The sequence below is a fragment of the Nyctereutes procyonoides genome, unplaced genomic scaffold, assembly GCF_905146905.1.
Source record: "Nyctereutes procyonoides isolate TBG_1078 unplaced genomic scaffold, NYPRO_anot_genome, whole genome shotgun sequence".
NCBI classification, from domain to species: Eukaryota; Metazoa; Chordata; class Mammalia; order Carnivora; family Canidae; genus Nyctereutes; species Nyctereutes procyonoides.
In genome coordinates this window covers 52445752-52468873 of record NW_026575042.1, presented here as the reverse complement: position 1 = coordinate 52468873, position 23122 = coordinate 52445752, and the positions used below count along the sequence as shown (strand labels likewise).

At 51.2% G+C, this 23122-nt stretch overlaps 1 long non-coding RNA gene across 7 annotated transcripts in view; it reads left to right on the top strand.

The window, feature by feature from the left end:
• The window catches only part of LOC129507364 (uncharacterized), a 38350-nt gene extending 17880 nt beyond the window's left edge, over positions 1–20470 (top strand). For 5 of the 7 annotated variants that reach the window (XR_008663967.1, XR_008663966.1, XR_008663965.1 and 2 more), the window contains one exon: positions 6060–6916. This is a non-coding gene — a long non-coding RNA (uncharacterized LOC129507364). Of the gene's footprint in view, positions 1–6059; positions 6917–15814 lie in introns of those variants that run through there. The other 2 variants (XR_008663971.1, XR_008663970.1) reach the window with 1 other exon arrangement.
• The last annotated feature ends 2652 nt before the right edge of the window (positions 20471–23122 follow it).

Genomic DNA, 23122 nt, shown 5'->3' with positions numbered 1-23122 from the left:
AACAGAGAGTACATCATTAGTTTCAGATGTCGAGTTCAATAATCCATCAGTTGCGTAGAACACCCAGTGCTCATCACATCAGGAACTGATATTTAAAGGCCAGCTTCTCGGCCTTTTGGCTAAGATCAAGTGTAGGAGCACCAATATTTAAAGGCAAGGTGAGAGAGAGAGAGAGAGCGAGGAATCTATAGCCTAGATTGAGAGGAAATAGCCAGAGAGTTGGGAGAGAACCGAGGAGTGTGGAGTCGCGGAAACAAGGGAGCCAGAGCCATAGGTGTGGGTGGCCCCCAGTACCCAGTGCTGCAGGGAAATATGGCAACGTAAGGATGGAAAAGCAGATGTTGGATTTAGCAGCGAAGCAGTTGTTTTGAATTGAACTGCGCCCCCCAAGATCCATACGTTTAACTCCTGATACCTCAGAATGTGACTGTGTCTGGAAGTAAGATCTTTAAAGAGATAATTAAGCTAAAATGAGGTCCTGTGGGTGGGCTTGAGTCCAGCATGACTGGTGTCCTTCTACAAAGATACTGGGACGCAGACACTATACAGGGAAGACTGAAGACACAGGGAGAGGGCGGCCCCCCACAAGCCGAGGAGAGAGCTCTTGGAGGAAACCGACCCCTCCAACACCTCGACCTCGGCCTGCCAACTCCCAGAATAATAAGAAACTAGATTTCTACTGTGTGAGCCCCCCGCACCCCCAGCCCCCCAGTCGGCGGTACTTTGCGCTGCAGCCGTAGCAACACGTGTTGCTCCGCAGTCCTGGTGACCGATGGGAGGAGCTGCATTGAGAGCATGATGGGAGGGCAGGTGGCAGGAAGCAGGGGCACGCAGGTGTGAGGAAACGTCCAACAGGTGTAGAAAATGATGTCAGAATTCCGTCTGAAGGGAGAGAGCAGACCGAGGGGTGCCTGGAGGCACCTGTGGGTCTGTGGGGGGCAGTTGACTGGGGGCTGCTGGATTAGTGAGGTGATTGTAAGGCGATGGGACTAGTCCTCAGTGGCTCTGCCACCGAAGAACCGGAGCGCATTCCAAGATGGTCTGACACTCCAGGGCAGAGTGTCACCAAGGCCACGGCCGCGCATCCCCTCTGATCGGGCCCTGGGCGGCAGCCGCTGGTGCATGCACCTACTGAAACTTCACATTATTACAATTGACTAAAATTTAGAATTCAATTCCTCAGTCGCACTTGGGCCCTTCAGGTGTCCCACGGCCGCAAGTGGCTGGTGGCCACCGTAGCAGGTACCGCGGGACATCTCCATCATCATAGGTCAGTGGGACAGCACTGCCCCCGAGGCCGAGACGGTGGCTGAGCAGAGGGCCCGTGCCAACCCCGTGTCGCAGGTCACTCTAGAAAGGCACGCTCAGGCCAGACACCACTGAACACAGCCCTCCTCCTGCCCCAGGAGGCAGAGCCGGGTGGTGCTCCCTTGGTGGCCCTGGAGAGTGGGAGCAGTTAGTAGGACCTGGCATGGGGCAGCTTTGGCCTTGTGGTCAGGAAGCCCGGCCGTGAAGGTGGCCTCCGGCCGGCCGACCATGCACCCTCTCCTCGGGCCAGGACGGAAGCCCTGCCATGGAAGTCCTGGGTGGGGACTGCACACCCAGCAGCTGTTGCCAGGACACAAGCGGGACCGAAGAGGCCATCCGAGGGACAGTCCTCCTTGGTCTCAGGAAGCCTCCGTACGTGAGCCAGGCATCAGCTTCCCTGGAATTCCAGGCACTGTCCTGGTGCTAGAAAGGATAAAACGGTTTAATTTGCTTTAACCGTTCTGCTGGTGCCTTCTCTTGTTGTTGTTGTTGAAGTTGACTTATTTGTTCCTTTCCATCTTTTAAGACCGAGCCACGTTTGCCTTTGTTTGGGTTTTTTGTTCGTTGTTGTTGTCGTTGTTGAAATACACACAACGTAAACTTTACCATCTCAACCATTTTTTTTAAAATTTTTTTTAATTTTTATTTATTTATGATAGTCACAGAGAGAGAAAGAGAGAGAGGCAGAGACATAGGCAGAGGGAGAAGCAGGCTCCATGCACCAGGAGCCCGACGTGGGATTCGATCCCGGGTCTCCAGGATCGCGCCCTGGGCCAAAGGCAGGCGCCAAACCGCTGCGCCACCCAGGGATCCCATTTTTAAACTTTTTATTTTAGAGGAAGGGGGGAGGGGAAGAGGGGGGAGAGAAAATCCTCAAGCAGACTCCCACTGAGTGCAAAGCTGCACAGGGGGCTCGATCCCAGGACCCCGAGATCATGACCTGGGAAATCAAGAGTCGGCCGCTTGACCAGCTGAGCCACCCAGCCGCCCCCGACCATGTTTAAGTGTACATGCAGCTGGGTGTCCAGTCGTCCACGTTGCTGTGCAGCCATCGCCACCGTCCGTCCCGTAACTCTTCTCATCTTGTGAAACTGAAACTATATTTATTAAACAATGACTCCCAGTTTCTTCCCTAGCCCCCGCCAACCATCTTGTTTTCGGTCTTTATGATGTTGACACCCCAAGGACCTTACATAAATGAGATCGGACAGTATTTGTCTTCTTCTGACAGGCTCGTTTCACGGGGCGTAACGTCCTCACGGTTCATGCACGTGGCAGCCTCCTGCAGAATTTCCTTCCATCTCAGCCTGGACAGTATTTCACGGCACGTGCACGCCACGTTTTGCGTGTCCGTCGTCCGTGGTGGCACCGTTGCTTCCATGCTTTGGCTCCTGTGAATAAGCTCCTATGAACGTGGGTGTACGGGTATCTCTGCTCGATTACTCTGGGTCTGTAGGCAAAGTGGAATTGCTGAGTCATACGGTGATTTTATTTAATTTCCTGAGGAACCTCTACTGTTTTCCACGGCTGCTTCTTGTTTCACACGTGCACCAGCAGGGGTTCAGCTTCTCCATATCCTTGCCAGTTCTTTTTTTTTTTTTTTAGTAGCGGGCACCCGAATGAGTCAGGTGGTCCTATTGGCCGTTTTCTGAATGCTCTAGCCATGTGCAGCCCAAACCTCCCAGATTGCTGAGCAACCGGGCCTGTCACCCGTCACCCCAGTTCCTGCTGTCCGGGGGGCTGGCGGCAGCCTGTCCCGCCACCGGCCCGTGACACCACCCGGCTGCCCTCCAGCCGGCCCCTGATCCCCCCGGGCCTGAGCTCGGATACGATGCCAGCTCCGCGGGGTCTCCGGCTCACGCGTGGCCTCTTTCCCTGAGTCCTCCTAGTGCCCGAGACCTACTCTGGCTGCCCTGGCCTCAAGCAGCCCAGCGGCTTCATCTGCTTAGACATGGGTTTTACCTCCGCCTGAGTCATCGCCTTAGAAGGGCCCTTAGAAAGGTCGTCGGTGGTCGCCGGGGCAGGTGGAGCAGGCGGGGAGCGGAAGGTCGGCCGGCCAGGCGGCCTCTGCGACGTGAAGGGCAGGTCCCTAATGCGTCACTCTCACCTTAAGGCTCCGCGTTCCGTTGTTTGTCCCTCCCTATACCTCAGAACTTGCATCTTTGGGTTTTGGTTTTGGTTTTTCAAGAGAACAAATGCAACAATTTTATCTACTTTTCGATGAGTTTAAACCGTTGAGGATACGGGATTGCGAGGAATGTACGTGCAGCGGCCTGAGCAGGAAGGCCACTTCGTGGGTTCTACGGCTCCCGGGTCTACGTGGGTTAGAGCCTTCCTCAGGTCCCGCTTGGTTTCGTTTGCTCTGCCACCAGGACTCACTGCGGTGTGCTTGAGGCTCACAGCGCGTCTCCCGCACTAGGAGAATTCAGGTTCACGTCGGGCCTAAATCACACCTGCCGTTGAAAAAGAACCGTGTGCTGTGCTGTCCCGGCCCGGTGGGCGCCGCGGTGGCTTCGGCCTGGAGCCAGGCTCTCCACCCCCGCCCCGCCGGGGGTCCTGTTCCTGCAGGCTCCGCGTGAGGCACAGGCTAGGCTTGCTCTCCCCATAGGACAAGAATCTTCCGTAGTTGGAGAGGAGCAGAGTCCTTTGTCAAGACCATCTGCCCCTGAATAATCTGTGTTGACTGCTGCATCTACGGCATAGCGATACGCGTAGCCCTAAACCTTACTCAGATTCCTTAAAACTAGCTTTGATGAGCACAAGGCTGATATCCTATTATTTTGTTGTTACTGTTTATTATTTCATGATGAAAAATTAACACTACAAAAAAGTAACAGTTCCACTAATAACTCTGCCAGGGAAAAATAACTTCACTTCTCCCTATTAGGGTCTGAAAGAGCGTATCGTTTTACGTGGGCATTGCCTCAAAACTCCTCATTAATCCTGAAATGATGTAAGTAAAAGTGGGTCAATAAAGAGGAAAAAAAGAACTAAATTTCATTAAGTATTAAGGTTGCTCAAGGTCTGGCCCAAAGCCGTGCTCCTCAGGTTTCGTAGGAGTTAGGATTGGAGAGAACTCCAACAGGACAAACAGCACATGGGGTGCAGCAGGACGTGGGAGTCCTGTCTGAGAGGCCTCATGCCCCTGCGTCCGTCCTAACAGTACCTAGCACGGCTGGGGTGCGTCTGCAACCTCGGGAGCCCCTCCAAGCCCCACCACAGGCTCACGGCGCTGAGCGCCCGAGAAAGGTTATTGCCCCCAGTGTCCCGTAACCCGATGTCCTTCTCGTTGATGGATAGACGGGGGGGGGGAGGGGGGGGGACGACCGAGACTGAGTGCCACACGTTACAGCAGCGCCCTCCTCACCGAGCTCCTCACTGCCTGTTCCTGAGGGTTCACAGCGGGGCAACCAGAGTGACTCTCCAGACAGTGTGGTTGTGTCTGAAGCATTCAGGCCTCTCATCCATCTGAGAACAAAGACCAAGGCCTAAAGTGGTCCCTTGACCACCACCTTCCACTCTTTGCTCCAGCGCACTGGTCATCCAGAAGCTCCTCAAACATCCACGAGGCCCCTTCCGTGCACACAGCTCTGTCCAGGCTGCTGCAGGGGCCCCCGCCCCCACCCACCCTTGGCCTTGGCTCTTGGCTCACGCTAGTACTTGACATCTCAACTTCAACGTCTGTTCCTTAATAAACTTCCTGCTCCAGACAAGTTGACCTCTTCCAGAACCAAGAATCCTTCCCTCAAGAATTTGTCATGCATGCAACCATGCAGTCCTGTGTGGGCTTACTCGATTAACGTCGTCTTCCGCCCCTTAAGCTGGGATCTCCATGAGGGCGAGGCCCGTGTGTGTTCTGCTTACTGATTTTCCCCTAATGCCTGCAGAGGTACATCGTAGACTCTTAGTAAATGCTTGATGCGTGAACCAATGGTAGGGTGCTGTCCTCTCCTTTAAAGTGTAATATTTGGCTTCACTCCCCACCATTCCAGCACAAGGTATAACCAGCGTACAGACTTTTATCCCAAGTACAGTAAAGGTTCACTCACACCCTGTGGCTGGAGCTTTACAGTATATTGATGACTTCGTTCCTGCATCTCCAAACTTCAAAAGAAAGCAAATCGTGATAGACTTAGGGACTAAAATGGGACTCAGTTGTTTTGACTGGACGTTTTAAACAATAGGCAACTGTTGAGCAGTCTAGTCAAGATAACTGAGCTTCCTAATTTTTTTGTACTGTTAAAGATTCTCTTCCTGCCCCAGAAGTCTAGTGGAATACCATTCGAGTCTTTAGTCACCTGGCAATATGGCGGAAGAGTCGGGGTCCTCAACTCACCTGAGTCTTTTTTTTTTTTTTAATTTTTATTTATTTATGATAGGCACACAGAGAGAGAGGCAGAGACACAGGCAGAGGGAGAAGCAGGCTCCATGCACCGGGAGCCCGACGTGGGATTCGATCCCGCGTCTCCAGGATCGCGCCCCGGGCCAAAGGCAGGCGCCAAACCGCTGCGCCACCCAGGGATCCCTCACCTGAGTCTTTATTCACCCTAATAGACAAAGACATTTCTCCTTGCTTTTCATGTGCTGTCCCTCTGATTGTGAAATAAAGATGGCCCATGTGTAGCTCTGGTACATTCTCCAGAGCTCTCCCTGCAGCTGGTGGGTATCAAGCCCCCTTTTCCCTGAAGTAAGCCACTCCCATTTCCAGCTCAACTTCTGTTTAAAGTGGTTTTTCTTCTCCGCCTCTGCAGAGCTGTCAAGGAAAAGACAACCTTGTTTAGAGAGAACAGCGAGGATAAACCGGCTCCTCCTGGGATTAGATGTTAAACGACTGTGATGACCGACGTGACAGGCGCCAGGGCTTCTGTTTCAGTAGCACCAGGGGGACTAGCGAGAGTGGGAGATCCATACTGTGAATCCTGCGCAGTGCCTCATCAAGGCTGTAATCCACTGTGGCTCCCGGGGAGTCGCTCTCCATCTGACCCACTTGAGGCTGCCTCGAGGCCCAGGCACCTGTCTAAGGATCACAGTCACAGTTGGGGGGGGCTGGTTTCCCCCGACTTCCGTGGCCTCTCTCCTTCTCTGGCCACTACGCCTTCTGTGCTCTGAGCCAAAGCCTTCGTCTCTTCTCATCCCTCATGTTATCTGCGGTTGACCTGTTGTTGGGAAAACTCTCCGTCGTCCCATCAGTGTGGGGCCCCAGTTGTTTGCAAGTGACATCACCGTGTCAGTCCTCAAGGACTAGTGCTGCTCAGTCTTTATCAAACCCACTATTCTAATCTTCAAGGAGAGAAGAGAGGTGTTGCCTCTCAGCCCTGGAGAAAGTTGCCCTCACACCCAGAATGGACCAAATAGCTCTTTACCACCCAAGGGAAGAAAAAAGACAATAAAACTTGACTATATTTGTTTAAAGAGAAAGTTTATATCCTGCTTTTCAGGCCATAGTCCATTTAATTCTCATAAAATCTCTAACCCACCCCCACACGGGAAACAGTGATCACATTCATCATTTTTGAGACCTCCCCATAGGAAGAGCACTTGTGATTTATATTTTGTTTAATGCTCAATTTATTAAAACCCACACATGTAATAAAACTTTGAAAATCAATTTTCTTATATGTTTGAGCCTTGATTATTTAAATTACCTTGATTTATTTGAGCCACGATGAAATTTTAGAATAACTAATTTCTGAGCAGCTCAAACAAACATGACAAAACTACTTTAAATACCAAACTGACTTCTGTCCTTACTATTTCTATAGTTCTTAAGCCTTCTCAAGTTTATACAAAATACAGTATTCCTTGTTTCGATAACTTCCCAGTATACAGCATTCCAGGCAGAAGAGATTGGCTGTATCACTCGGGGTCCCGTCAGGAAAACCAAACCCCAGAGATATGTCAGACGATGGAGATTCAACACAAAGATTGGCAGCAGCAGGAGCACATCGTTACCTTCAAGCCACTGCAGAGCGAGAGGAACGTGGTATTCCCCGAGTGCACAACCAACCGCTATGTGTGCAAGGCTCCGGAGCACCCCTGCCGCCACCACCGCCTTGCAGGAAATTCGACGCCCACCCTTCCACCCAAGCAGCAAGCCCACCGCATCGGTGCCAGAGCCGAGCCCCGTAGTGCTCTTCGCCCTCTGTCGCCACAGTCCCCAGCTTGCATGATACCAACATTGGTCAGGAGGTGTAGCCAAAAGAAGCAGCCCCACGTACTACTGTTCTACTAATTACTATCAACACAACATCTAAGACGCACTATTGTAGTCCCTATTCTATAACTTCCTTTTTTCCACTTTATATTAACTTTTCTACATATCTAACATTTTACCAATTCAACAATTCCAATGAACTGTAATCACCATTTTCTTTATGATATTTATACTGCCAAAGGGACGGGAGCCCTCTAGCGCAACCCCTGTGTTCTTTCAGCATAGCCCCTCGAGCCCTGGATATCGTTCTCATTTTGCTCCAGATCAATCCTGAGGATTTTCAGGCCATTGCATGGAATCAGCTACCCTCCGGGGGTCCTGGATCCTCACAGAGACCAATCCTGGGCAGAGGGGTGGCATAAGAGGGTGAGCGTCCGGGAAAGTGCCCCTGCTACTACTCTGCATCATTAGCACTAGAATGAAGGGTCTTACTCAGGACCTACAGTCCTAGTGATGCTCCAGGTGAGCGTATCCTACGGTTGTAACCTACTTAGAGTGTGAGGTTTCATTCACCACCGAAACTTTTTTTTCTTTCCTGCTCTGTTTCCTGAAGGCAGCTGAGGCTGGGAGAGCGTATGCAGTGCGTCCAGGATGACGACATCAGTAAACAGCAGATGCTCAGGCCTCGTTTAATCCCAATGCTCAGTTCTCTCCATTACACAGTACTTGGTGAAACAGAAGCTACAGGTCTGGTCATGTGTTCTTCTCCTCTCTGAATCAGTCCTCCCTTATAGTTTAGGACTTGTCTTCCCTTCTCCATCTTCTGTCATGTGGTCACAGGGCGGTCCAAGTATGTCTTGTCCATTCTGGACTTGCTGCTAATGATCACGGGAAGAAAAACTCCTGTAACTGCATCGAAGTGAGAAAGAATTATTTTAAGAATTATTTTTATGACTTCAAGAACTATTCTTTCAAGGCAATCAAATCACCTTACATTTCAAGGTCAAGGTCAGCCTAAAGAGTAAAGTACAACAAAAGAAATCCTGTGAACCACGCAAGCCAGGAGAGCTACAGTAAATGAGATTTCAAATCTTGCTGAACTCTTAAATTTCAGAATAAAAGATTTGCTCTTTCCTCACAGAATTGGCATGAAGATCAAATAAGAGCCCTTTTAGAGTAGCTGTTATAAAGCAAATGCTCAAAAACGTCGGTGATCATTAGTAGTATTACTTCTTTCTGAACTGGCGGTTCCACAGATCACCTGCCACGTGTATTGTGATGCAAACTGGGGCGTTAGTGTAGATAAACAATCTTGCCTGTCAAATAATAAAAATATTTTTTTGAAAATTAATTCTATAAATTAAAGGTTGACAAACGTCACAAGGTGCTGTTTCGAGTTAGAAGAATATGGGCTGACGGAAGATGGGTGAGCCAGCTCCGAGAGGCGGGATACACGTAGCGGGCTCCCACCCATCTTCTTTCCCAACCTGAGAAAACTAGAAGAGTCCAAAAGGAACTGATTTCAGAACTATGATGGAGTAAGTTAAATGTACATCTTATTAAGTCAAATGGTCTAAGCATTTAAGATTGCTTATCTTCATCAAGAAATCAAAGGACTATCTGGGTTTTAGCACAAAAAAAGGCTTTACCTCAGCACAACCTTACTTCTTCCAAATACAGCACACTTTGTTTACTGAGGTTTCTTCATTCAGAGTGATTATATTTCCAAATTGGAGTCTACTGAAGTCTTCAAAGGCCTTCCATCTGTGGGGTTGGCAGATCAAATAAAATTGCAGTCCGCTCAGTGGGATGTGGTAATGTCATAGTAGAGAAAATTGGACAGTCTCTGTTCCACATATTATGAAAATCTACTTTTAAAAAAAGCAGGAGGAAATTCTTCAAACTGATGGTTTGAAGCCAAGCAGTCTTTTTTTTTCCCTCTTAACAACATCTTTTTTATTGCTCTTTTTGTCACATACAGTACAAATGCGTTTTTCAAGTATTTTTTCCTTTTTTTTATTTTTATTTTTTAAAGATTTATTTATTCATAAGAGACACCCAGAGAGAGAGAGGCAGAGACACAGGCAGAGGGAGAAGCAGGCTCCTTTCAGGGAGCCCGATGTGGGATTCGATCCCAGGACCCCGGGGTCACGCCCTGGGCTGAAGGCAGGCGCACAACCATTGAGCCCCCCAGGTGCCCCTTATTTTTTTATTTAAATTCAGTTAGCCAACATGTAGTACATCCTTCGTCTCAGATGTAGAGTTCAATAATGTATCAGTTGCGTATAAGATCCCGTGCTCATCGCATCCTGTGCCCTCCTTACTACCCATTATCCAGTTAACCCCTCCCCCCTCCCACCCTCCTCCAGCAACCCTTAGTGTGTTTCTCAGAGTTAGGAGTCTCTCATGGTTTCTCCCTCTCTGATGACTTCCCATTCAGTTTGCCCTCCTTTCCCAGATGATCCTCTGTGCTGTTTCTTATGTTCCATATATAAGTAAAACCATATGATAATTATCTTTCTCTGATTGACTTATTTCACTCAGCATAACACCCTCTAATTCCATCCATACTGATGTAATAGTATTCGTCCTTTCTGACGACTGAGTAATATCCCACTGTACATACAGACCACAGCTTCTCTATCCAGCATCTGTCCAAGGACACCGAGGCTCCTTCCACAGTGTGGCTATTGTGGACATTGCTGCTGTAAACATCGGGGTGCAGGTGTCCCAGCGTTTCACTGCATCTGTATCTTTGGGGTAGATCCCCAGCAGTGCAATTGCTGGGTCGTAGGGCAGGTCTATTTTTACCTCTTTGAGGAACCTCCACACAGTTTTCCAGAGTGGCTGCACCAGTTCACATTCCCACCAACAGTGCAGAGGGCTCCCCTTCCTCCACATCCTCTCCAACACTTGTGTTTCCTGTCTTGTTCATTTTAGCCATTCTGACAGGTGTGCGGTGGGATCTCATTGTGGTTTTGCTTTGTATTTCCCTGATGACGAGGGATGCGGAGCGTTTCTTCATGCGTCTGTTGGCCATGTGTAGGTCTTTGGAGAAATGTCTTCTGCCCATTTCTTGACTGGATTGTTTGGTTTTTGGGTGTTGAGTTTAATAAGTTCTTTATAGACCTTGGATACTAGCCCTTTATCTGATAGGTCATTTGCAAATATCTTCTCCCATCTGTAGGTTGTCTTTGAGTTTTGTTGGCTGTTTCCTTTGCTGTGCAGAAGTATTTTTATGTTGATGAAGTCGCAATAGTTCATATTTGCTTTTGTCTCACTTGCCTTTGGAGACGTGTCTAGCAAGAAGTTGCTGCAGCCAAAGTCAGAGAGGTTGCTGCCTGTGTTCTCCTCTAGGATTTTGATGGATTCCTGTCTCACATTGAGGCCTTTCATCCATTTTTAGTTTATCTTGGTGTCTGGTGTAAGAGAATGGTCCAGTTTCGTTCTTCTGCACGTGGCTGCCCAATGTTCCCAGCACCATTTATTAAAGAGACTGTCTTTTTTCCAATGGATCGTTTTTCCTGCTTTGTTGAAGATGACAAAGGGTTTTTAGGGTTGAGGGCCCATTTCTGGGTTCTCTATTATGTTCCATCGATCTATGTGCATGTTTTTGTGCCAGTACCACACTGTCCTGATGATCAGCTTTGTAATAGAGCTTGAAGTCTGGAATTACGATGCCTCCAACTTTGGTTTTCTTTTTCAACATTACTTTAGCTATTCAGGTCTTTTCTGGTTCCTTACACATTTTAGGACTATTTGTTCCAACTCTGTGAAAAATGTCGGTGGTATTTTGATAGAGATTGCACTGAGTGTGTAGATTTCTCTAGGAAGCATAGATATTTTAACAATATTCTTCCAATCCAGGAGTATGGAATGTTTTTTCATGTCTTCCTCAATTTATTTCAGAAGTGTTCTGTAGTTTTTAGAGTACAGATCTAGGTAGAGTGTAGGTTAGGTTTATTCCTAGGTATGTTATAGTTTGGGGTGCAATTGTAAATGGGATAGATTCCTGATTTCTCTTTCTTCAGTCTCATTGTTAGTGTACAGAATGCAACCAGTTCCGTGCATTGATTTTGTATCCTGACACATTGCTAAATTCCTGTATGGGTTCTAGCAATTTTGGGTTGGAGTCTTCTGGGTTTTCCACATAAAGCATCATGTCATCTGCAAAGAGTGAGAGTTTGACTTCTTCTTTGCCAATTTGAATGCTATTTTTATTTCTTTTTGTCGTCTGATTGCTGAGGCTAGGACTTCCAGTACTATGTTGAACAACTGTGGTGAGAGTGGACATCCCTGTCTTGTTCCTGACCTTAAAGGAAAAGCTCTCAGTTTTTCCCGTTGAGAATGGTATGTGGCCCTTTCGTGGATGGCTTTCATGATGTTGACGTATGTTCCTTCTATCCCTTCACTGTGGCGAGTTTTGACCATAGCCAATTGGCCTTAATCAAAGCTGATCTCAGTTTATGTAAACAGTGGCACAAATTGAAAATAAATAATTTCCTTTCAAATTTCCTAATTTCTCAAGTACAGAATAAGTTAGCTAACCTTGTTCAGAGTAACCTGATTAGTAACTGCAGCCAATTGGATAGCATTTTTTAAACATAATTTTTAAATATTATGAATAATTGAAGTCTTTCTGTTAATCTTAAAAGCAGTATTGCAAATAGGCATTAGGTTAAACACTACAGTGAAAACCTAAACTTGTGTTGTTATTAGTATTAAGTATAAGATTTATAACCTAAGCTTATACATCTTATAATTGGCAGATCTATATCCTCCAACCAAGTGTTTATTTAGAGGTTCGCCTCTCAGATTTCTAATAAATGTGACATAAATTTTGGAACCCTCTATGAACCCCCTCCATGAAAATAATGCTCGAAAAACTATACATTAAATATATGTTTCTTCTGAAACAGTGTGGGTGTCCAGGGAATTTATCATCTGACTGCAGCTATGGATTAAAAAAAAAAAAAAGTTATTTCATGTGAAATCAAACTCCCATGCCTACTCCACTCATAGGAATGGGATTCATGTGTACATTGTCCTGGGAGCATGGGAATCCTGATCCAAAAAGATTATGCTGAGAGCTTTCCTGGAAACCCAAAGTCCTGTGATCTAAGAAAAGATAAACTACCCCAGAAGCATACCAAAAAGGAATCAGCACCTTGAAAATTTGAGATAACCATGTACCCAAGATTAAGGACATGTCTTTTTCTGCCACATCGGAAACACTTAATAAAAATTGAACATTTACAAAAATTGACAATTGACCAACAAAAGGAATCTTGGTAACTACCAAAAACTCTACCTGCAGATAAAGTTCTTAACTCCAAGAAAATATAGTCAAAAACCCAAAACAAATATTAAAAGTAAACCAACTCAGGCTCCCTGCATGGAGTCTGCTTCTCCTTCTGCCTGTGTCTCTGCCTCTCTCTCTCTCTCTCTCTCTCTCTCTCTCTCTCTCTCTCTCTCTGTGTGTCTATCATGAATAAATAAATAAAATCTTAAAAAAAAGTGTCTGGAAAATAAGATACAACTTTCTAAATATTTTGTAAGTTAAAGAATAAGGCATTTAAAAAATGACAAAACATTTAGAAATGGATGCCCCCAGAAATCTTACATACCATATGGAATGCAACTAGTGCAGAACTTTTATAGGAAAAAATTAGATATATTAGAAAAGAACAAAAATTCAAAACCTTAAAATATAAGCATTCAGTTCAAGAAACTATTGAAATAATGATGAAGTAGGACAGAACTAATGAATATAAGAGCAGAGATGAATGATCCTAAAAAACAAAGATAACTAAATGCGTTCAATAAGATCAAAAGCTGAGGCTTTACAAAGACTTGTAAAATGGATGAGACTCTCCCCAAACTGGTCAATAATAAATGAGAAAAGGCATAGAGCAACATAAAATATGAACATTAAATATAAGTGCTGGCATAGGAACTTTTTTAATTTCATGAAATAATACTATGGAAAATATGACATTAAATAATAACATGTAATAGAAAATTTTCTAGAAAAATAGATAAAACCGGGCAGCCTGGGTGGCTCAGCGATTTAGCGCCGCCTTCATCCCAGGGTGTGATCCTGGAGTCCCAGGATCGAGTCCCATGTCGGGCTCCCTGTGTGGAGCCTGCTTCTCCCTCTGCCTGTGTCTCTGCCTCTCTCTCTCTCTCTCTCTCTCTCTCTCTCTCTGTCTCTCATGAATAAATAAATAAAAATATTTAAAAAAAATTGCCAAAACCAAACTTGACTCAAGGAGAATAAAAAACCTTAAAAGACCTGTATGCATTTATAAACAAATTGAGGGGTGGGATGTCTGAGTAGCTCAGGTCATGATGGGCTCAGGTCACAACCTCAGGGTCCTATAGGATCAAGCTGCATGTCAGGCTCCCTGCCCAGCGGGGAGCCTCCTTTTCCCTCTCCCTCGGCCTCTCTCCCCACTCGTGCTATCTCTCCCTGTCTCTAATAAATAAGTAAAATCTTTTTAAAAAATAAATAATAAAAACAAATTGAATCAGTAATTTAAAACAAATCAATCCCTAAAAACAACAACCCTTCAAAATGGTACAGCTACTTCGGATGTTACTTTGGTGGTTACTTACAAAACTGTAAACATGCTCATGGGATCTAGCAGTCATGCTTCTTGGTATTCACCCAAAAGAGCTGAAGACTTCTAGCCACACAAAAAATATGTTCAGGGGTGTTTATAGTAGCTTTATTTGTCATTAACAAAACTTGGAAGCAATTATCAAAACCTGGTAGGCAAATGGATACATAAACTGGTGCATCCAAGATGTGAAAAGGCATGAAAGAAGTCGATCTGAAATGGCTGCACACTGTTCAATTCCAACTCTAGGACATTCTGAAAAAGGCAAAAAACTATGGAGACAGTAACAATATCAGTGATTGTCGGGGGGCTAGGGATAGGAAGGGATGGACAGGCGGGTGACAGAGGGTTTTCAGAGCAATGAAACCCTTATTATTGTTCTGTAATGGTGCATACATGTCATCATTCATCTATCAAAACCCATAAGGAAACCTATGACACCAAGAGTAAATCCTAACGTAAACTACAGGCTCTGGGCGATAATGATGTGTCCGTGTAGGTTCATGACTTACAGCGAACGTTCCACTCTGGTGGGGGAGGTTGGCATTTGGGAGGGGCTGGGGGTTTGCAGGGAGAGGCAGAGGTACAGGGGAGCTTTCTGTTCTTTCTGCTCAATTTTGCAGTGAACCTAAAACTTCTCCTTAAAAAACGAAAAAAAAAAAAAAAGTCTTTGGTGGTTTCACAGTTGTTTTATCAAAGATTTGAAGAGAGGTAACAGGGGAATCCCTGGATGGCTCAGCAGTTTGGCGCCTGCCTTTGGCCCAGGGCGTGATCCTGGAGACCCGGGATTGAGTCCCATGTCGGGCTCCCTCATGGAGCCTGCTTCTCCCTCTGCCTGTGTCTCTGCCTCTCTGTGTGTGTCTCATGAATAAATAAATTAAATCTTTAAAAAAAAGAAGAAGAAGAAGAAGAGAGGTAACAAAAACTTAAATGAAACCGTACCAAACTAAATCCAGCAATGTATTAAAACTTAAAACACATGTAAGGCTTATTCCCAGAATGAAACAATGACCTAATTATCTAAATGGCCTTAAATCTGTCAATGTAAGAGATAGCCTAAAAAAGAAAAAATAGATAACTTAAAAAGAAAATATATAATTATTTCAATAGATCTAGAAAAACTCATTTAACATCTTTGAAGCCCATTCTTGATCAGAAAACAAACTTTTAGCAAAGTAGGAGTAGGAGGGAAACTCATGATCCCACAAAAGATGCCCTCCAAAAAAATTACAGCAGACATTATACTAATGAATGAACCATTAGAAGCATTTCCTCACAATCAAGAAAAATTCAAGGATTTTCAAGATTATCACTTTTGTGTCACTCAAGGCTTCAGCCAGCACAGAGAAGCACATAAAATGTGTAAGGGGGGATCTCTGGGGGGCTCAGTGGTTGAGCGCCTGCCGTCGGCCCAGGGCGTGACCCCAGGGTCCAAGGATCAAGTCCCACGTTGGGCTCCCGGCATGGAGCCTGCTTCTCCTTCAGCCTGCGTCTCTGCCTCTCTCTTTCATGAATAAATAAATAAAATCTTTAAAAATAAATAAATACAATATGTAAGGAATGGAAAGGGAGAAACAACCTCGCCATTAATTGTAGACAACACAGCGTTTATGTATGTATCTGCCTTCTGTTCCTAGATAATAAGTTGATGCTGCAAATTTAGCAGCTTCAAGCAGCACACATTTGTTATGTCCCAGTTCTGTCCGCCAAAACTCTGTTCTCTGCTCAGGGTCTAAGGAGGAAGAAATCCAGGTGGGGCCCCGGCCCTGTTCTCCGCTGGATCACAGTGTTCGCGTCCCAGCTCACTTGGTGGTTGGCGGGATTCAGTCCTTGTGGATGTAGGACTGAGCTTTCTGTTTCCTTGATGGGGGTCCTCTGAGGGCTGCTCTCAGCTTCCGGAGGCTACATTCCCTGGCCACTTGGTGCCCGCTGTGACAGCATGCTTACGCAAAGCCACCAGGAGAATCCGTCCCTTCTGTTGGCTAAGGCTGGGTCTTGTAGGATACAACGTGACAACCCGAGTGACTATCCCATCACCTTTGTCATGCAAAAGAACCAATCAAGGGAGTGACCGGTCTAGCACATTCACAGGTCCTGCCCGCACTCGGGGGTGGGAGGATTAGATGGGGTATGTACACAGAAGGCAAAAATCCTGGCGGCCTGTTAGAGTCTTGCCAACCACCACACAGTACCTCCAAGAATTTTTTAAGACCATTATAACAAGTGTGACAGTTTAACAGGTTGCTGAACACACAATCAACGGACAAGAAGCAAAAGTATTCAGACCAGAATCAACTAATACAAATGTAGTGGAAAAGGAGATTTCAGTATTAATACAAAACAAAACTACCAGGCACCCAACTACAGAAAGAAAAAATCTAACAAAAGTAGAGCCGGGCCTTGGGAAGGCTCGGACTCTAATGACCGCCGTGAAGGGAAACCTGAACACACGGCCTGTGCACCGCAGTCCCACACGCTGAGGGTTAACATCTCAAACAAGCCCGTTCTCTCCAAATTAAAGATCGCAGTGCAGTTTCAATAAAACCCCAGCAGACTTTTTTTCACGGAACTTGTCAAGTTCATCCTCAGAGTAATAGTGAGGAGCAGAAAATTACACCTAGGGAAAATTAGGAGAAGGAGACTCGCGGTTTTGGACGATGTGACTTGCTGTGACGTTAGGAAGTGGAATGATGAGTGCAGAGTAGGGCCAGGCCGCCGAGCAGAGCAAGGAGCGCGTCCGGAGGCAGGTCCTCGCACACGTGAACTGGCCTGTGACCGGGCGGCCTTACAGCCTGGCCCTAGGTGAGCCTGGGGAAACGGCGTTGATTGAGACGAGATCACTTCCACACACTTTCGAACCTACGTGTGATGAGGAGTCAGTGTGGGAAGCAGCACCTTGATATCTTTAGAAGAAACGAGATCATTTTTGTGACACTGAAGCGGAACAGAAGTTTCCTAAATAAGATTTCAACGCACAAACCGTGAAAGAACCACGTAAACCACACGTACAGCAGAAGTCATGCACGTAAAGTGGGAAAAAACGCAGGGATCGAGAGGCGAAGTCTTGTAGGCACGAGACTGACGACGTCAGCAGGGCAGCGGGGCCCCCTTGCTTCCGTGGGGTTCAGCAGTGAAGAGCCCGCTCGGAGGAGGCAGGCGAAGGCTTGCAGCCGAGCACCTGGGGCCCCGCGCGCCCGCCAGGCCGCCGCTGCCGAAGGGGCCAGCAGCCCTGCCCCGGGGGCCCGTGGGCCGCCCCGGCCCGCCACACCGTCGGGGGCCCGCCTGGACGCTGCCGCAGACCGTTTCCAACCCGTGGGCACGTCGCTTAGCCCGTGTGACCCCGACTGCTCCCTGCACAGACGGCCCGCCGGGGAGCGCACGCCCAGGGCACTGGCGTCGGCGGCCTGGCTCCCTGGGGCCCTAACCTCGGTCGCCGCCCCGCCAGCCGCCATCGGGCGAGGAGGATGTCCCGGGTCCCCAGAGGCACTGTGGGGCTAGGCTGGGCCGCGCACGTTCCCCAGAGCCCTGCCCCTCGGCGCCTCCCCCGCGACGGGCCTTCCTCGGGACGCCGGTGGCGCCAGCGAGGCCAGCGAGGCCCCAGGCTGAGCACCTGTCGCGCCCGGCCCCGTGGCCACTTCCGGGCCACTCTCTGCGTCCTCCCAAACGGCTACGCGTCCCAGCACAGCAGAGATGCTTCAGTGGGCCCGGCGGCCTGAGCTAGTTAAAGAAACGCGTGGAACAAGAGACGTGGGAAGGCAGCACAGCAGCAGCGGCCCCCCGGGAGGGGCTGCGGAGTCTCCAGGCCGGAGCTCTCCGAAGGTCGTGCCAGTCTGTCTCGTTCTACGTCTATGGGATAGGTAGCCCCTCCGGCACGGGTGCACGGGCCTGGGACCCGTGGGAGTGTTCGAGCCTAGAGCACGTGAGGGACCCGGACGGGCCTGTAGGGTGAGGGCCGGATCCGGCCCCTGCTCGGGATGCGGACGGCGCGCTCCAGACACCTGCACGCTTGAGATCGGGCATTTCTCTGTGGCCGGTAGCTCCGTCCTAGTGGGGATCACAGTAACAGGAGGAGGAGTAAAACGTTAAAACAAAAATGCTAAAAGCTTATGGTTTCTTAAGCGAATATCCTACCCGCTTCTTCGTGACGGAATAAAATCCGTCACTAAGACACTAAGCAAATCAGTCGCTCTCCCCGGAGTTTGGTAAATTGCTGACGGTGACAGGAGGTGACTCAGAGACCTGAGAGCGGCAAAGGGAGTCAACCGAGGAGGAGGCCTTTGCTGGGAGTGTAGCGCCCACGTAATTACAGGGTCAACGCCTCAGCCGCCTGTGCTCGTTCGCAGGGGAGCTGACCCGATGACACCCTGCACCTCCTGGAGGAGGCTTCAGCCCCTGAAGGATCCCAGTTTTTCAGGAGCGTGTGCTCCAAGCCTGTAGGGTTACCCCCGAGGGCCCAAACTCGATGAGATCTGTTCCTAAGTGGCTGGACAGGAAGGCCATGAATTATTGACAGATCCTCAAGGCTCTTAAGTATATTAATCACCGATTTGGATGAGGGCGTAGGGGATGCATCCACCAAATGTTTAGAAGCCACACGTAGGGGTGAGACCGCCAGTCAGGTGGGCCACGGGCTCATAATCCACTGCACCTGAACAGGACCAGGACTGGGCCCAAGCCAGAGTCAAACTAGAATAAACTAAAAAGTAAAGTGCCCTCAGGTCCAGAAGCCAGCTGCCAAGTCCACGGTGGGAGTGGGGAATCCGATGACGGAGAGCCTGTCGCCTCTCCGATCACGTGCCACTTACAGGCCCGCGGTGCGCAAGTCCGCTTCGCTCCGCGCCGCTTATCCTTCAGTCCGGGTGCCGCACGCTGAGGGTGCCGCTGCAAAGTGGAGCACCTGGGGGGGGGGATCGGGTGCAAGGAGACCCCTCGTTGCTCTGCATTTTGGGAAATGCGTTATTTGGGAAAAGGAGTAAAGTACAGGTTAGGTGACCAACCACCCGGGTTCACGTGGGGCTGCGGGGAGTTGTCGGACACGGTACGTGCAGGCTTAAAAGCCCGGGCAGGACTGGGCGCCTGCCTCGGGCTCGGGCTCAGGATCCCGCGTCAGGCTCCCTGCTCCGTGGGGAGGCAGCTTCCCCCTCTCTTCCTCCCCCCCAGCTTGTGCGCTCTCTCGCTCTCTCACTGTTTCTCTCAAATAAATAAATAAAATCTTTGAAAAATAAATAAATAAAAGCCATTCCCAGGAGCCATGTGTAGAGATCCCTCGATGTCCCTGGCCGCATCACGTCCGGCGCTACCCCCACCACGGGCACTGGCACCGTATTTCGTGGACACACTGCCACCCCGAGCAGCACTGGGGTTCAGTTAGCAAGGAGGGGGAGGAGGATGGGAACTGGGCCGCACAGGGCAGGGTGCCCCGCAGCCATCCTCTGGGCCACTTACTCATCACCGTGCCACCTCCCTTCCCCTTGGGAAACTACACGACCACCGGCCTAAGGACACGGCCCGAGGGTGCGGCCCAGCAGGAGGGCACCGGGACTTGGGGGCACGCCGGCTGCAGTGCTGCACCAGCGCAGGACCCATGACTCCCAAAGCCAAGGTGCTCTCGGCGCACCCCGGGCCCGCACACCAGCCTTTAGGAGGAGCGGCACAGCTGGCACGGAAGGAGGGTGCGATGGGCCCCCCCTTCCCTCAGCTATTCAACATCGGGAGGAATGTTCTACTAGGACCCGCCGTCCTGAAACCAAAAGCAGAGTGACTGAAGCACGGGGCCCAGAGGAAGCCGCCCCGTGGCCTGGGTGACATCGGCGGTGCCCGCTTACACAGGAGCGGGCCAGGGGGCTGCCCGGGTGGGCGCCTGTGGCCCGACCCCCCGCTGGCTGTGTGCCCGCGCCGGAGGGGCCGCGGGGCCTCTGCTGTCCCCACGCGGGCGCCCGGCCCAGGGCAGACGGTGTGATCCCGGCCCGGGGCTGCTCCTGGGGTTCTGGGCGTATGCGGCCTTGAGGACCCTTAGTCTAGGCACTGGGGTGCATCTAACAGGAGCCTCCAGGCTGCGGGTTTCTAACACATTTCATGAGGGGCTCCTGAGAAGCAGGCGAGAGCTAAATCAGGCCCCTGAGCTGTGTCACAACTTCCGAGAGCTTAGGGTCGAGCTGAGGCAGGGAAATGCTCCACGGGCCTGTAATGGAACGGGTGTTTCTTAATTTATTATTATTATTATTATTATTATTTTCTGTCTTGAATGTTGTAGTAAGAAATGATTCATTTACGAAATTTGGGGATCCCTGGGTGGCACAGTGGTTTAGCGCCTGCCTTTGGCCCAGGGCACGATCCTGGAGACCCAGGATCGAATCCCACGTCAGGCTCCTGGTGCATGGAGCCTGCTTCTCCCTCTGCCTGTGTCTCTGGCGCTCTCTCTCTCTCTCTGTGTGACTATCATAAATAAATAAAAATTAAAAAAAAAAATTTGATCCCATTAGAGTTCTGGCACCGGGTATAGGGATAAAATCTGCCGAAAAGTCTCGGTCCACCCACCGTCCTATAGCCTTATCCAGAGGGATGGGCTCCGGGGAGAGCACCGTGTCCCCTGCGGCTGGAATCCTGCCCCCCAAGTGCATGTCGAAGCCCTGGCCCCTCGTGCTTCTGACTGTACTTGGAGATGGGACCTTGAAAGAGGTAAAATGAAGTCCTTAGGGTGGGCCCTCGCCCAGCAGGACTGGGGTCCCTTGAAAAAGAGGTGATTAGGGCACACAGACGACAGAGCGAGCGGGGGCCGCGTGAAGACACAGAGGAGGTGGCCCAGACGATACCGACCCTGCCCATACCTCCATCACCGCCTCGTAGCTTCGGGACCCTGAGAACTGCCTCCCGCCCTCTGAGCCGTGGGCATGGGGCACTTTGTCGTGGCCGCCCTCGCAGACTCACTGGCACAGAAAAGGGCTTGTGACTCAGTGGGGCCCTGCCTGGTAATCACTGCGGCGGTCGGCGTGGGTGCTGCCCCAGATGCTCCCGCCCGCCACGGCTGGGCACCGTGAGGTCACCGCACCTGCCTGCCCTACCACTTGGGCGAGGTCACGGACCTGCTCCGGCCACCACCCGCCATGGGAGCTCCAGCCACCCAAGCGCACACCGGCCGCCCCGGCCCCGCAGCCACAGCCCAGAGCGGGGCCCCCAAGGAGGAAAGGATCCGGGCCCCCCAGCCAGACCCAAGGGGCCCGAAGTGGCCCTGACGCTCCAGAGCCGTCGGGCCTGTCCCCGCTGCTGCATCGCTTCACTCCCGACCAAAAACACCAGCCCCACCGCGTTTGTCCAGCCCCAGGTGTTCATGGCCTCACTTAATGCAGATAATGGGCAGAAGAATGAAACCATGAACCTTTTCTTGGTTTGGATTTTTTTAAACCCCAAATAAATTTTAAAAATGCAAGTTAGATTTAAAAAACAAGTCCTGGGGGATCCCTGGGTGGTGCAGCGGTTTAGCGCCTGCCTTTGGCCCAGGGCGCGATCCTGGAGACCCGGGATCGAATCCCACGTCGGGCTCCCGGTGCATGGAGCCTGCTTCTCCCTCTGCCTGTGTCTCTGCCTCTCTCTCTCTCTCACTGTGTGCCTATCATAAATAAATAAAACAAAAAAATCAAAAAAAATCCTAAAAAAAAATTAAAAAAAATAAAATAAAAAAGAAGTCCTGGAATAAAAAATAACAATACTAAGATAAAATGTCAGGTACTGAGGCCATGTATGCTGCTTGTGGGGCCTCCTGCCCCCGGGCCCGGCGCCGGGACACCCAGGAGGCGCTGGGAGGGCGCAGGACGGGCAGCCCCCACCCCGCCCCCGGGCCGCTCCGCTGTGGTCACGTCGCGCCCCAGACCCCGCGGCTCACAGGGAGAGGCCGGGCGGGAGGCTGCCCAGCGGGGCGCACGTCCTTCCTGCCACCTCTCAGGCCCGAGCCCTGGGCGCCCGCCCCCACCGCGGGCCTGTAGGATCCGGGGAGGCCCCGCCTAGCCCGCAGCCTGACCCGCTTCTGCTACTCCGGGGGTCGGGCTCCTACCGCTGTGCCTGCTAGTGCGGGGCTGGGTGCGAACAGGTGCGCGTGCCTGGGCTCCGGGCCCCCCCGCCCCGCGCCGTGGGTCCTGGGAACAGGTGCGCGTGCCTGGGCTCCGGCCCCCGCCCCCCCGCCGTGGGTCCTGGGAACAGGTGCGCGTGCCTGGGCTCCGGGCCGCCCCGCCCCCGCGCCGTGGGTCCTGGGAACAGGTGCGCGTGCCTGGGCTCCGGGCCGCCCCGCCCCCGCGCCGTGGGTCCTGGGAACAGGTGCGCGTGCCTGGGCTCTGGGCCGCCCCCCCCCCCGCGCAGTGGGTCCTGGGAACAGGTGCGCGTGCCTGGGCTCTGGGCCGCCCCCCCCCCCCGCGCCGTGGGTCCTGGGAACAGGTGCGCGTGCCTGGGCTCCGGCCCCCGCCCCCCCGCCGTGGGTCCTGGGAACAGGTGCGCGTGCCTGGGCTCCGGGCCGCCCCCCCCCCCGCGCCGTGGGTCCTGGGAACAGGTGCGCGTGCCTGGGCTCTGGGCCGCCCCCCCCCCCCGCGCCGTGGGTCCTGGGAACAGGTGCGCGTGCCTGGGCTCCGGGCCGCCCCGCCCCCGCGCCGTGGGTCCTGGGAACAGGTGCGCGTGCCTGGGCTCTGGGCCGCCCCCCCCCCCGCGCCGTGGGTCCTGGGAACAGGTGCGCGTGCCTGGGCTCCGGGCCGCCCCGCCCCCCGCGCCGTGGGTCCTGGGAACAGGTACGCGTGCCTGGGCTCCGGGTCCCTCCCCCGCGCCGTGGGTCCTGGGAACAGGTGCGCGTGCCTGGGCTCCGGCCCCCGCCCCCCCGCCGTGGGTCCTGGGAACAGGTGCGCGTGCCTGGGCTCCGGGTCCCTCCCCCCGCGCCGTGGGTCCTGGGAACAGGTGCGCGTGCCTGGGCTCCGGGCCCCCCCGCCCCGCGCCGTGGGTCCTGGGAACAGGTGCGCGTGCCTGGGCTCCGGGCCGCCCCGCCCCCGCGCCGTGGGTCCTG